This window comes from Dama dama, chromosome 17 (assembly GCF_033118175.1).
Source record: "Dama dama isolate Ldn47 chromosome 17, ASM3311817v1, whole genome shotgun sequence".
In the NCBI taxonomy this organism is placed as follows: domain Eukaryota; kingdom Metazoa; phylum Chordata; class Mammalia; order Artiodactyla; family Cervidae; genus Dama; species Dama dama.
In genome coordinates, this window is record NC_083697.1 from 41,498,482 (window position 1) to 41,510,343 (window position 11,862).

The window sequence follows — 11,862 nt, forward strand, 5'->3', positions numbered from 1 at the left end:
TACTGTATATGTGAATGTGTTTCTTTAACCAAAACATACCACCTTCTATGTGCCAGGCATTGTTCTAAGCACTTTACACATATTTATTCAGCTAATCCTCACAGCATCCTAAGGTAGATCTAGTCCCCAAATAAGATCTGTTTCCTTATCCATAAAATGAGGAAACAGAAATGGAGTGTAAAATCACACAGCCAGCATAAGGCAGAGTAAGAATTCCCACCCAGGCAAGCAGGACCCATAGTCATTTTATTCACACCTCACTATTATTCTGCTTCCCTACAACACAGTGATAACAAGGGAACAGAACATTGTGAAAACCAAGTTTAGGATTTTGGCCAACCAGAAGAAAACCCAAAGTTGCCACTTGCAAATCAGATGTTGTTTTGCTGCATCTGAAATAACAAGGCTTCTAGACATCTTTTTGTAGGAATTTCATGAAAATCTCGTTTTCCCAGGCCCTGGTTTTATAACCTCAAATATCCAAGAGAAAAAATATATTAGTCAAAAGAGCTATAAATTTGCCTTCTCTTTTTTATTAATATAAGATGGTCTCACATATGTGAATTTTGATTTTTAACAGTTAAGCTTAAATAATAAGTAATAGGAAAGTTAGAATGTTTTTTCTTTAAACAAACCTGTCCCACATTTTAGGAAAACCCTGTTTAGATGTTCCATATCCTCTTTATCAACTAGTGGTTTGAGCAGCTCCACTAAGAATAGAGAGTGGTGATGGATAAAACTTTGAATACCATTTTAGTCCCAAACAGAAAAATTTTCCTTTCAGATTGAGATTTTATGTGTCTAAATAAAATTAGTTCCTTCTCCTAGAAGCCAGAATATTACCCTTGCTATACTGGAAATGATAATTTTATGTTCATTTGCACATGTATGATTCCTCTTTCCTTATAATCTATCAAAACAAAATTACTTTTATTGTGGGTATATGACTGGGATTCCACTGTGACTGATATAATAAAGCATTTAATCTTGTATTACCAACTCCTAAAAGAGTACCTGGAATTTAGGAAGTACTTGATTTATGTGCTGAATAAATAAATTATAGGAAAATGGCAAAAAAAAAAAATGGAAAATCTGTCTTGATCAAAATATACAAGTAAAATACACTTGGATACTTATTATATTTATCATTTAAACTGGTTTATATAAAAATAAAATTCTTGTTGGTGACATTAGATTTCACATTTCTATTTTTGGGGGATAGGAATGAGCATGAAAAGATCATCCAAATTTATAACTGATAAATAATTAAAGCTCTTTTGTTTGCTAACACTTTATATGATTAATATTTTACTTAAGTCAGCATTATTCTATATAGACTTTACATTTAAGAAATACTTTCTTCTTCTAAAATTTCAGGGTCAATACAAACTGATATGTCAAAGTAAGAACCTAGTCCTTGGTGTTTACTTTTTATTGACTAACAATATATTTGCCATTGTAGGTTGATGCCAAATATATATGAACAATGAGCCTTGCTTTAGAAAGCAAGGGTCTTGCTGTGCAAGAGTAAAGTCATAACTGAACATGGAGGGGAAGGGTGTGAATGTGGAAAATCTCAAAAGTAGAGAAAATATCAAATTTTACTTTTTCAGTATTTTTTTCAGAGCAAACTTTAGTATCCATTCCTCCTCTTAAAATATCAAGTAACTATCATGCCAGTTTTATTTGAAAATCACCTCTCTCCCACACTTAGCAATGCTGTTTAGAAGGGACAGTCCCTGCCCTAAGCTTGAGAGATGTGGGCATGATTGGGTTAAGCCAGGCGGTGGGACCCTTCTGCTGGCCACAGTTAAGGCTTAGGCACACACATTAAGCTATCAGAGACAATTAGGGATGAGTAGACATTTGCTGGAGGTGGATCTGATGCTATGAGAGCATGGGTCTTGGAGCTCAACAATAGCTTTCTGTGATGAGAGAAGCTATCACAGAAATGGGGGTGAAGCTGACTTACAGGATGCTGATCACAAAGACGGACACTGTGAACATGGGTAGAGTCCTTAATCAAGCCACATCTAAAGCCAAGCTCCCCCCTGGACTTTCAAATCTAGTACCTAATAACCTATTGCATTCCTCCTTTTAAACCAGTATGGGTTGAATTATGACACTTGCATTATGAAGAGTAATAATGAATAGAACAACGCAAGTCAGGCTACTTTTTAGGCAGAAGAACAATGTGGAGAAAATGTGATGGTCATTCTGAAGTACTTTGTAAAATAAAGTGGGAGAATGATCATACAAATTGAAAAATATTGCTTCTAATTATAGTTACATTGTTTTTTTATTTGAAAAATGCTTTGACTTGCTGTTATGTAAAGAACTGAAATGGACATATATGTTTGATTTGTCTAAAAACTGTTGTGCTTTTTCAATATTGTTGTTTAGTTGTTAAGTCATGTCCAACTCTTTGTGACACCATGGATTGTAGCCTGCCAGGCTCCTCTGTCCATGGGATTTTCCAAGCAAGAATACTGGAGTGGGTTGCCATTTCCTTTCCCAGGGGATTTTCCCGACCCGGGGATCAAACTTTTGTCTTCTGCTTAGTAGGCAGATTCTTTACCACTGAGCCACCTGGGAAGCCCTGTTTCAATATTACCTGACTTTAAACTACATTCAAAGTAGTTGGAGAGAATAAATGTTTAATCCTTTGCCCTACAAAATCAAGAAGATGAATTATTTCTATGGATCTATGACTCTAACAGTGGGCTTCCTCTCTTTCCCCTCACCCTAGGCCTGCCTCTGAGAGGCACAAACTGTGGTGTTTTAAAACAACAAAAAAAAAGTAAAAGTAATTTATGTTGACAATTGAATGTCCTACTTTACACTTTTTATTTTTAAGAGGTAGGGATGTTTCAAGTTTTGCAGAGTGGAGCTTGTCACTTTCAGTTAGGTTCAAATCCAGCATAGTAGGCTGAAAAGGAAATTTAGATTAGCATTAACATTTTTAAGAGAAATTTATGATTTACAGTGGAAAAAATTGCCTTAATGTTAATTTTCAAGGCAGTTGCTTTAGAATGTGCTTCACATGTTCCTCATTTGTCTTCCACAACTTTGGAGACACTGGAGACTTTGTCACGAAGTCCAGCACAGGGCCAAGGGGCTGACTCAGTGTGGCCACTTGGATCTCCCCTCCCTGCATATACCCCTCAAGTCCCCTTTGTTTTCATTCCTATTCTTTTTCCCCTTTCCCTCATCTTTTCGCTCTTCCTCCCTTTTGACCAACTCCCATTTTCTTTTAGTTAAAGGAAATAGAGAAGGAAATAGACTTGGTATCTGGGAGTAATGAGATATTACTGATGGAGGAAGAGATTCCCCTCCTCATCACCATCAGTGTTCTGCCACCACTGAAAGATACTAGAATTAGTTTGTACTTACCATTCTAATTTTTCTCCTCTCATTATCATCTATTTAATATTTTTAAATTGTAAAATATCACACACACACACAGAAAATCACGTGTGTGTATGTTTGCTCAGTCATTTCCAACTGTTTGCCACCCCATGAACGGTAGCCCACCAGGCTCTTCTGTCCACGGGATTCTTCAGGCAAGAATACTGCAGTGGGTTGCCATTTTCTTCCTGACCCAGGGATTGAACTCTCTTCTCCTCTATCTCCTGCATTGGTTGGCAGGTGATAGAGCCACTGAGCCACGTGGAAGCCCCACATAACACATTTACTGTCATTACCTCTTCAGTTGATTGTTACTGGATTCTGCCTCCATCCCTCAATGACCCTGCTCTGCTAAGGATCAGCGTGACTTATCTGTAAATATTATATTGATAACTGTATTTTAGTTTTCAAAGTTCTCTTTAGTTCCTTTTCAAATCTGCTTGATCTTTAAGTTTCCTATTTCTTGCTCATAGTTTAAAGCCTTCTTTGTATAAGCTAAAATTTGCTCTGTTTGCATTCTATAGCAATTGCCATAAGTAGAGTCTCGCTGCCCTTGGTTGTTTTTGCTGGTTCTTACTTAAAGTGCCTTGTGAGATCTTGTTCTTTGGAACTTTATCCGTGGAAATTTTTTGAGGATGGTGTTAAAGTTGTATCCCTTCAGAGAGGATTTATGTTCATTCCTACCAACATTCTGCAACCCACACCACCTAAATTAAATTGTCAGCTGGATGGTCTGGGGATAGACAGAGTAAATTCATATTGGAAACCTATACAAGTCAGGCTCATGTTTACAGATTCTCAGGAAAGATATTTCTGTTCCTCTCACCCAGTAACAGGGTCAATACAGGAGAGCTTTCTTGTTGTTCCTCCTGTGCCACAAAGTGAAAAGTGAAAGTTGCTCGGTCATGTCCGACTCTTTGTGACCCCATGGACAATACAGTCCATGAAATTCTCCAGGCCAGAATACTGGGTAGCCTTTCCCTTCTCCAGGGGATCTTCCCAATCCAGGGATTGAACCTGCCTCCCGCATTGCAGGTGGATTCTTTACCAGTTAAGCCACAATGGAAGCCCCCTGCACCACAAGTTTATTTCTAATTTCTTTTCACTGAAGATGTAAGTCTTTTGTGGTCCCAACTTTATGGGACCTTTTCTCCTCTCTCTCTGGCTTTTATTAAATAATTCTTTACTGTAGTTATTTGAGTGGATGATGCTGCCCCATGCCTTTATTGTGAAATGCTTGAGAACAGAACTTTTATCTTAATCATAAATATAGTGCCCTGTATGGTACTGATTCATTCTCTCAGCCAGTCTTTATTGAACACTTTCATGCCAGGACTATTTTGTATTCTGGATATACAAAAATTGTCAAGGCTTTCAAAGTCCTTGCTGTCCTGGAGCTTAAAGTTGTTAGGTTTCATTGGAGGTGTTACAAAAAAAGCACTAGTGAAACAAATTATCCAGTGATGAATAGTAAGAGGAAAGAAGATATAACTGTCAGCCACAAAAGAGGGTAAGGTTACATTTACAGAAATAGCAGCAAAAAGGACTGAGAGAGTTAAAATCAGCTACCTAAGGAGGCATTCTAGAACCAAAGCTAGATTCAGAGTGTCGGATAGGACTCTAAAGGAGAATAAACTGGCTTAACTGGAACAGAAAAGTCTAAAAATAGAAAGCTAAGCAATAGCCCAACAACACTGGTAGTGTTCTTGAATATCTGGCTTTTTACCACAGCTCTTCCATGTGTACATACATCATTTAAGAGCACTTGCAAATAAGATGATGACAATGGCTCTGAGGGGTACTTCCTCATTCTCCAAGCTTCTCCCTCAGAAGATGGGGACCTGCTCATCTCGGCCTGCATTTCAGTCCCCTAGTTTTAGTCTTACTCCTTCAAACATTTATACTTGCTTCTCTACTTTTTTGTGTCTTCTCAGTCTCTATTTTTCCGCTATTCTTTTAAATTTCCTGAGTAACAAGGGTGATAATAATTCTAAAGAGATGACTCTTCGGGGGCCCTTAGATAGATAGCTTCAGGATGGGGGTTGCTTTTATTAGAAGCTTGGGACTTTCAGACCCATCTTCCAACCTCGGGGTAAAGGAAGGCACTGGAAACAAAGTTAATCATCAATGGCCATTGATTTAACCAGCCATGCCTGCTTATAGAATTGAACCTCCATTAAAAGCCCCTAAGCAACAGGGTTCAGGAAGCTTTCAACCTGGGAAGCACATCCGTGTACCAGGAGGGTGGCCCACCCACCCTCCACCACCTCCTAAGGCTCCTATTCTTAGGACCCTTCTGGACCTTACCCTTCATGTCACTACATCCGACTGTCCATTTGTAACCTTTATGATAAAGTGTAATAGAACCTGGGGGGTTGTGGGAACCCCCAGCTTTGTAGTCAAGTCAGACAGAGGTGAGAGTAACCTGGGGTCCTGATACTTGCCACTAACATCATAAGTGAGGGCGGTCTTGTGGAGCTGAGCCCTCAAGCCTGTGGGGTCTGGCTCCACTAGTTAGGGTCAGAACTGCAAGGCATCTAGTTAGTGTCAGTTGGAGAAGTTGTGTTGGAGAAAACACTGTATATTTTGGTGTCAGGAGGGGAAAATACCCTCCAGGCCCCTACCAAACTTGATACCAATACTGTAATCATACCTTTAATAAATGTCATGTTGGAATCACATTCGTTTGTTACTAGAAAGTAATCTGCATTCCTCATACTTATTCCCCAGATCCCACTGAAGATTCAACTAACTGCTTCAATGGCAAGAAGCCTTCCCAGTCCTCATCAAAATTTATCTTTCTCTTTCTCCCATATTTTATTTCTCTATGATGTATCTTTAATCAGGCACTTTCACAATCTGCTTTGTGTTAGAACAGGCAAGGAATGCACAAAGAACAACCAATTATGGAATAGGTACAGAGTACAGGGCCAGCATACAACATGCCTGATCACTACTCCTCCAAACTGTCAGCGTCATCAAAACAAGTGCATTCTGAGAAACTGTTACAGCCAAGAGGAGCCTAGAGAGATATGGAAACTCAATGTGACGAGATCCAGGAATAGAAAACAGTATTAGATTAAAACTAAGGAAGTATGAATTAGTTACGGAAAAACAAACAAAAACTTATTATGTTAAGTTACATGGATAGAACATGTAAACAAACAAAATGTGTTATTCTTAAATAATATAGAAATTTAACATAATTAATTCACATATAAATTAATTTTTAAATGATTTATTTTTATAGAATTTATTTTTAAATATGTAGTAAATTTTATATAATTTAATCTTTTAACGATTAATTCACATATAAATCATTAGAAGTTTGACCAGTAAAAATCACTATTTGGCTACACTTTGATAGCTCTACAATTTACTTAAATGTAATAAATGGACTAAAGTAGTATGCATTTAAAAAACATGCAATAGTTGAAAGGATTACCCTACCTTTACTCCTAAATTAGTAAAACACAAGTGTATGCAAGAACAATCAATAGCATCATGAAAAAACATTTCTGAAGTTACAGTACCTTTTAAATATCTAACTTTTGTATGTTCATATAATTATGCTTTTATTAAAATGTATCTATTAAATGCAGTTTTTATGTACACCATTACCTGTAGTTCTATTTTCAAAAAAAAGGCAAGATTTACAAAAAAATTTATATTTCATACAACCTAAAAGGTATAATTATTTTACATACCACTAAGAAAGACAAATGCTGTCAACCAACTGTAAGACATGATTGATTATAAGAAGTATCCCAGTTTTGCAGGTATTAAAATGTTCATTTTTAAAAAATAGAACAAAATGATAAAATGTTCATTTTTAGAATCAGTGAAATACAGTAGCTTTTCTCATGGTGGAAACATTTTTATTACACATTGTGCCAATTTAATTGGTGAGTATAGTTTATGGTACTGAATATTTGTGTAGTGCAGGAGAAAACCCTTCATTTTCTAGTTTTTATAGAAAAATAATTTAGGTATTTCATATGGTAAGGCAACATATCTTATTAATGCAATGAGGGGAGACACAAACTCCCCTAAACACTAAAATAAGTTAGCAAATGGCCCCCAAAATCTGATTTTTGGGGAAACAAAAATTTAAAAAATGGAAATACTGTTCCCTACAAGTTGTCCAACAATAACAATAATTCTAAAAAATACAACCAAACTTTGTGAGTCAGCTTTGTGTTATGATTATTATGTTGAAACAGCTTACAATATATTAGTTTGGATTAGCTCACATAGATTATCAAGACTCCTATTGAATTCATCTTTTAAGTTACATTTTTAAAAACCAAAAAGGTAATTAAAAAAATCTGGGTTCTCTGTCAAAATAAATTAACACAGCAAGTTTATGTGCATTTCTCATTTAGAAAAAGATAGTATCTTTAAGATTTTATTCTGTTATATGACTTTAAAAAAAATCAATTGCTTCAATGGATTGAAAAAAAGAACTGTTTTCCTTAGGCTTTCTTTTCTTAGGTTCAAAAGTAATTGTGTTCTCTTGGTAAGTAAGTTCCAGATGATCAACATATTCTGAAATGTAGGAAAGAATTGGTATCTGTTGGTCTTAGAAGAAATTACACATGATTTGGTTTTAAGTTTAGTTATTAAGGTTTCTCTTGAGAATAAAAGCACTCTTGATAGTTACTTCACACATTAATGAGGCTGAGTCTCACAGGCAATTTTTTCTCTTCTAATTTAAGAAAAAAGTTAAATGTTCCAAAATCTCACTGATTTCTTTAATATCTGTATAGTAAGTCTAATATATATCATATCCCCAGTGATTTAATAGCTACAATGATATTAGCCATTCATTACAGAGTCACTGTGGACATAAAAAAACCCAAAGGTCTATGTTTTAAGTTCTAGTGATATTCATAAATTACACCTAAAATTCCGTAAAGGAACTATACTAAGTATGTTCATATCCATCTTTAGGTTAACCAAAAAATGTGGAAGACAGTATGCCTTACACATTTCGTTATGCATTTACAGCACCTTTTGTTTCTGGCTTTCTAAATATACTAAACAAGCACTCTCTTGACATGGGTACACAAGCCAGACAAGTTTGGGGCAACCTAGACCAGGAGGAAGAATGGAGTCAGGAACAAGGAAGGGCTCCAGTGCCCCCCACCCCCAGTGATTTCTATGTAGAAAGGATGTTGGCCACCCTGGTAACCAGAGGGAGGCAGGCATGGTTGGGTCTACTTCTTCCCCCAGATCTGATCTTTTGATCAGAAGAAAATTTAAAAGATGCCCTCATGATGACTATACCTGTCAGTTGCATGGAGCTACATTGAAGGATTTCTCTGAGTCTGATTTACAGTGATAGGCAGCTGCCTGGGGAATGATGCTGGTGGATGCATTCTCGGGAATGACACACATTCAGCTAAAGGTGGTTTTAAGGAAGCCCTTGGCAGAGAGCCTCATAGATTCCTGCAATCTGGAGGTCCGAGCAGGTGGTGGGGGCGGGGGCGGGGTGGTGTAAAGAGGACTTCCGCTTCCTGCAAGTGCTGTGATCCCTGTTCTTGCCTCAGATAACTGTTTGGTTGGGTCTCTGCCAGCTTCCTTTGGGAACTCCCTCTGAAAGGGCTATTATACATCCCCAAATTGGTATTAAGGATCACACATGCCTGGTACATAGCAGACATTCAGGACATGAAATGGGAACACTCCTTGTCCTCCAGGAGACAGAATCTCAGTAAGAGTCCTCCCACCTGTATCAAGCAAGCAGGTGCTGGGCTGGACTCCGGTATGGAGTGGGATTGGGACTGCAATCCAGCCCTCGGAGGTGCAGTCTGGAGGAAGCCCCTACCCGTGGCCACTAGGCCACACTGTCGGAGCTGAGAGAAGCAGCTTCTACTTCCTTCTTGGCCGCCTAGTGACTGTGTGACCTGGGGCAGATGAAAACCCCTTCTCAGGGTCTTGGTAGAGAAACCATCTAATTTATCTTCTAAGCTGGGAAATTTGAGAGTAAAAAGGGCATTGTAACACACCGGACAACCACATAAACCAGGGATGCTGCTGAGCAAACCAGGCCCAGTGACCCTGGACTCATCATTACGTGGGGGACTATGCTCATAGTACTTCCTGACTGGGTGCCAGTCTGCTCCTCCAGTTTCCCCTGTTTACACAAGCAGTTTGCATTTCTGCCTTTAGCATACAAGCTCATCATCTTACAGGGCTGCCTTCAGCTGCTTGGAAGAACCCATTCCTCTGGGAGCCCTGTTATCCCAGACCACTGCTAAAGCAGCGACTCCCCCCCACCCCCATGTTTTGACTGCTGGATGAGACCTTATGGTGAATGATGGCACACACTGTGTTTTTAAGGGTCTGAGGGATTCAGCACTGCCCTCTCACTTGTGCAGGCACCCCAGCGAACATTCCCAGTGACAAGGCAGTGCCCTAGACCTCAACAAGGATGCTCAGGCCTCCTGGAGGTCTGCACAGAGCCACCATGAGAGAAGGGCTGTGACTCATTCTCCAGGCCAAGCCTAGAGACCAGGGGTTGTCAATGAACAGCCCTAGGTGCCTAATAGTGGTGTTTATGAATGCTTGGAGTGTGCCCATTTAGCCTGCAACCCTTTTACATATGAACAAACTTGGGGTTCAGAGAGGTCTGGAAAGTTGTCAAGGTTATCTAAGGAGAAGACAGAAGCTGGTATTTGGACAGAGGACCCTGGTGGGCTACAAAGTCCATGGGGTCACAAAGAGTCGGACCCAACTTAGCTACTGTATAACAACAATCACCCTCATTCTGCTTGGCCAGTTTCACAAAGTGTTGTTGCTTAGTCGCTAAGTCATACCTAACTCTTTGCGACCCCATGGACTGTATCCGCCAGGCTCCTCTGTCCATGGGATTTCTCAGGCAAGAATACTGGAGTAGGTTGCCATTTCCTTCTCCAGGGATCTTCCTGGATCAGGGATGGAACCTGCGTCTCCTTCAGTGGCAGGAAGAGGCTTTACCACTGAGCCACCAGGGAAGCTCTTCACAAAGTGCGCCAAGGATATATATATAATTTTGGGTTACAGATGGTTATTTTTTAAAAAGTTTATATTTATCTGAACTAGAAAGAAACTGCAGCTAGCACATAAGACATGATTTTGCTTAGGATGGAGCTAAAGCATATGTTTAAATGAGAAAAGGTCAACTTTGTGAAAGTATTAGTAAGTGGACCTAGTACTCCTGAAGGAAGGCTAAATTTGGAATGTTGGTCCTAGCTTTGATTTGTAGGATGTTGTGTGGCTCTGGCCACAGCACCGGAGGCAGAGGGTCTCTGAGATTCTGACCTAAATATCTGTGCCCTGATTCATGTCTGCTGTGCCACTTTGTCCATGATCTTACCTAAGCCAGGAAAATGCATAATGAAGTGACCAGAGGGTTCAGTCTGAAGCCAGATTGAAAACAAAAAAGAATCCCAGAACAAGAGTGCCATTATAATCCTATAATTCTGCTTGAATTGACTGTGGCACTGATCTGGGCCTTGCCAACTCTATTATATTTACCGAGCACTCAAAGGTTTCCAGTCAACTCCTATATTATTCTCTGAAATTGAATTATGAAATAGTAAATATTCCCAAACACAATTTTTTTTAAAGTATACTCACAGTTGCCAAACACTTTCCATTTGCTCTGAGTTCTGTTAGTCTTACAAATCCTTTAAAAAAATAAGCACTTTTATTTTTTTTTTATTTTTATTTTTTTTAAATATGGAACGCTTCACGAATTTGCGTGTCATCCTTGCGCAGGGGCCATGCTAATCTTCTCTGTATCGTTCCAATTTTAGTATATGTGCTGCCGAAGCGAGCACAAATAAGCACTTTTATTTATATTTATATCTATTTATTTATATTTATATCAACTTCCATTTATAAATTTATTTAAAAATAAATTTGTGGATACTTTACAGTGCATAAAACCAAATGAAAGCACATAATTTCTGGGCTTCTTAAACTAGGATACATGTTAGGAGCATGGGGCTTAACCAAGATAACACAATGTGTTGTCCTAGAGAATATAATTAATATAACAATACCTGCTAAAGGAAAAACTTTTTTGAATTACAATTAATTATGGAATTAGAATGCACCATTTATATCATTGTTATAATAAAACAGAATTAAACCATTTCAATGTCATGACTGAAAGAAGTGTGAGAAGTTTTTCTTAGCAAAAAAGCTCTATGTATGAAAAATGCAAAGCAGTATTCAAACATGTCATTTCCAGGTTTCAGAATCCCTTTGCCTCCACGAAGCCAAACAGCTTCAGGCCTTATCTGCATAAAGTTTCATTTCCTCAGGCCTTTTGAGAAGATGAAATATGTACTAATAATAATGTATGAATTCTCTGAAAGAAAATACATTCTTAGAGGTTGTCTGAAAAGGCCTCTCTCAAACTTAAAATTTCTGCTTTGTCAAAAGGCAGAATTCTGAGCTCTA

General features: G+C 38.3%; 1 non-coding gene across 1 annotated transcript; it reads right to left on the bottom strand.

Moving 5' to 3' along the window:
* Positions 1–11,127: 11,127 nt before the first annotated feature.
* LOC133071972 (U6 spliceosomal RNA) lies at positions 11,128–11,234 on the bottom strand. Its single transcript, XR_009696585.1, has one exon. It is a non-coding gene; the product is annotated as a U6 spliceosomal RNA (small nuclear RNA).
* Between the last annotated feature and the right edge of the window lie 628 nt (positions 11,235–11,862).